Raw genomic sequence first — 4118 nt, 5'->3', positions numbered from 1 at the left:
ACTTTTAACCTTGCAGCTATCACATTAATGCCACACAGACACACACACATACTGTGTATTTGTATATGTAGAGTTAGAGAGTTTCTGTGGAGAATTTCGGTGGCTAGTGACTATGCATTTGGCTGCAATCAGCAGTCATCAGTTCAAAACTACCACTCTACAGAATAAAGAATGAGCTTTCTATTCTTGTAAACAGCTACAGTTTCAGAAACATAAGGATATTTCTATCTTGTCATATCCAGTCGCTATGAGTCAGTGACTCAATGGCAGTGAATTGAGTCAAGTTGATAGTAGTAGCTACCATTACCTGACATGAAATTAATGGAATTAACAAATATAAGGCAATCTCTAATTATTTACAAACAAGAATAAGATAATAATTCAATTGGTTTCTAAATCAGTAGCCAGTTTTCTGCAGATAATTTAGCAGAAGAAAAATACACTTTAATATACTAGGGAAAAAAATAAAAATACCCTAACAACTTAAGGTGAATAGTAATTTTAGTTATAATTAATGGTATTTTTATAGCTGTCAAGAGCATTGGCCACAATATAATGTGCTTATTTATTTTGGTGCGTTTATATCACCACTACTTTTCTCTTTATGGCTAAGTAGTATTCCACTGTATGCATGTAAAACATTTTGATTATCCACATATTTTTGATGGAGATTGAGGCTGTTTCCATCTTTTTCCTATTGTGAATAATCCTGCAACAATGAAAAATAGATTTGAAAGTCTCTTTTTATGTTTATTGATTCATTGGAAGTCCTGTAGATTTGTTTAATACATTGAGCTATTTTGGTTTTTTTCACATTTGATTCATTACAAAACAGTATTAATGTGTACAGATATTTTCAGAAGTTACAGTTGATGCACATGCAACAGTTTAGCTGGCTACCTAGATGCTATTTTCCTACAGAATATTTACATTAGCATCTTATGATCAATGAATATAATTGTGATAAGTATTTATGGTAGGATTCTGGAAATTAACCTGCCCAAACATTCAAAAACGGACTTGGATTTCTTGAATTCAATAAAACATGCTACCTATTTTTAATGTAAAACACAACAAAATATCTTCAACGAGCTTGTCTAAGGACTTAATACATATCCTCATATTTATTTACTTTATAAAGTGATCTTATATATCGTGTTGTTCTTAGATGTCTTTGAATTGATTCTTTCACTTCTGTCCTGTGTGTAACAAAATAAACTACTCTTCGGTCATGTGCCATTCTTGCCAGTGCTAATTTGAATCCATCAATTCATCTCCCCCAGGGTTTTCCTCTTTTTTTTACAGACCTTTACTTTGCACCATCGCTATCCATTTCCAAGGACTAGATGTTCTAGATAATGTGTTCAAGTAAGTGAGGCAAAATATCTCCATTCGAGTTGTTAGGAGAATCCAGGCTGTACTTCTTCTAGGAAAGATTTGTTTGTTCTGGCATTCCATATTGCTTTAGATATTCCTTGCCAACTCCACAATTCGAAGAATCAGTTGTTCTACAGTCTTATTTGTTGTTCAACTTTCACATGCATTTGAGACAATGGAACATACTATGTCTGCTTCAGAAGTGCCTTAGTCCTCACAGGGGCAGCCTCTTACTCTTCAGCATTTTATGTTCATGCTGTGCTGCCGGTCTACCCAGCTGACTATATAATTTGATTTCTTGACTATTGCTTCCATGAGCATTGATTGTGGATCCAATCAAATAAAAGTACTGTAAAATTTCAATCTTTTCTCCATTTACCATAGTGTTTATTGTTCCAGTTGTGGCTTTATTTACATTAAGTTGTAATCAATAGGGAAGGCAGTAGTCCTTGATCTTCATCAGCAAATGCTTCTAGTACTCCTCGCTTTAATGAGAAAGTTTGTGTTATCTGCATGGTGAAGACTGTTAAAAATTTTTCCTCCATGACTGAAGCTGTGTTATTACTCATATAAGCCAGTGTCTTGGATTAGTTGCTCATTATATAGATTGAAAAAATATGGTGAAAGGTAGTGTTCATGTTTGTATAATTTAGTAATTGTAATTAATGTTATAAAACTATATACACAAAATGGTTAAATTGTTAATTTTTATTATATATACTTTACTGAAATATATATATTTTAAAATGTGAAGTGGAACATATCATTGCAAAAACCCTATATAATCATAACATTTTATATTAAAAAGTAAAAATCTTTAAGTTACATAATGGGAGAATTGAGTTACAAGGTAAATACCTCAGAGAGAACTTTTATATAGATTATATGAAGAATTCTAATGATTAATAATATTCTTGAATTGCTTGTGTAGACAAATATACAGAGGTAAATACAAAACACGTTGGTACTAGGATTCCACTTCTCAGATACACGGGTTTATTTCAAACAAAACTTGTTTAAACACATCTCTATGACCAGTATGACCAGTAGAAGGCCAGACACAAGTTCTCTTAGTAACACAGTTGCCTAGGTCTCCTTCCAAAGCTCTAGTTCATTGCCACTGAGTTGATGCTGACCCCCAAGGACCCTGTAAGACTGAGTACCACTGCCCACTGGGTTTCTGAGACTGTAACTCTTCATAGGAGTGAAGAGTCATTCTTTCCCCTCAGGAGTGGTTGGTGGGTTTGAATTAAAGACCTTGTAGTTAGCAGCCTGATGCTGGAAACCACTATGCAACCAGGGTTCTAGTTGGTCTCCTTAGGTTGCCTTTAAAAAGTTCAATTAAAACAGTGGCTTCTTTTCTTGAATCTACCAGGTCAATTAAATTCAAGGAAGAGAATACTTAGGGTCCCAAAGGATAATCCTGATATAGTTTCTTCAAGAACACAGGATGCTCATGGAGGCTTATTAAGAAGAAACTTTTAAAAATGGAGAACTGCTTTAGTCAAAAAAGGCTAGGAAAATTGCACGAGGATTTTTTCCCCCATCCTGACAATGAATATGCTTATTTTTTGAGAGTAGCAAGGCTATTTTGGGGAAACCTTATCCATTACAGCTACTGCCCTCATCTTGCCCCTGTTTTGTAGGGGTGAAAACTGAAACTCAGATGTTAAGTGATGTGCTTAAAAACTTAACCATGAACATATGAATTCGGAAATTACTTCAGGTGTTTGCCTCCAAATCTAAAGCATTTCATATTGTAAAGTAGGGGAATTGGATGACATCCCTTCTAAGGTCCGACAAGCTCTAACATTCCGTGATTTAAAGTGTCCAATAAAACTGCAAGCTAGCAGCGAGACTATTTATGCATCCCTTCAGTTCTCCAGAGTGTTTCCAAAGCAAAGGTTTTGTTTTTCTTCTAAAGCAAACCTTGTAGCCATTTCTCTTAGCTCTGAAGTTTAGCTGCACAAGCTTTTTCACATATATCTAATTTCATAGTCCTCCACCAACTCACCCTACCCCCCACCCAGCCCGCCTTTTACTTCTGTCAAGAATTACTGACAGTTCACCACACTGACGTTCTGCTAAGAGAAACGGCTTTTTGACTGACTTGTTTTCTGAATGATCCCTCCCCTCAAATTAAGAACATGTTGAAACACAATATTAAGTTTGGTATCAGTTTGAAATATGTTGCATTGGAGTTTCTTCAATGCATATTAACTAACACATGCAATTGTATTTAATATGTATGTGCTTTAGTTAAATATTTTAATTTCTAAATATTATTACAGGATAAATGATAGTATTTCATCTTAAAACTGTGATTTTATAGAACTTAAAATAAGACAGTGTTAATTGATCTATAATTACATTAACTGGATAATATCTCAATCGTTCAGACAAAATCAAAGGAACAGTAACATATGCACATGTTGAGAAATGCAAATGGAGTGGGGTCATATAAATGAAAGGAAAAGGAAAGGAGTTTTATGTGGTTGGCCAGGTTTATGTGCAAATCCATCATTCACAATATTTAACCAATTACTTTCTATAAGGTTTGTGATTTGTTTCTATAATATACTAGATAAGCAAACAATAGAAAGTAAATGGTACCATTCTACTCCGAATGATATTTACTGGGTCTGTTAATTCCAAACCTGTAATCATAATTTTGGATCTGTTTCACTTAGCACGCAGGAAGTAAATGTAAATTTCTCATTGAATTAACCTTGTAGTGAGTG

This window comes from Tenrec ecaudatus, chromosome 14 (genome assembly GCF_050624435.1).
Source record: "Tenrec ecaudatus isolate mTenEca1 chromosome 14, mTenEca1.hap1, whole genome shotgun sequence".
Classification (NCBI taxonomy): domain Eukaryota; kingdom Metazoa; phylum Chordata; class Mammalia; order Afrosoricida; family Tenrecidae; genus Tenrec; species Tenrec ecaudatus.
Note: the sequence above shows the minus strand (reverse complement) of the source record.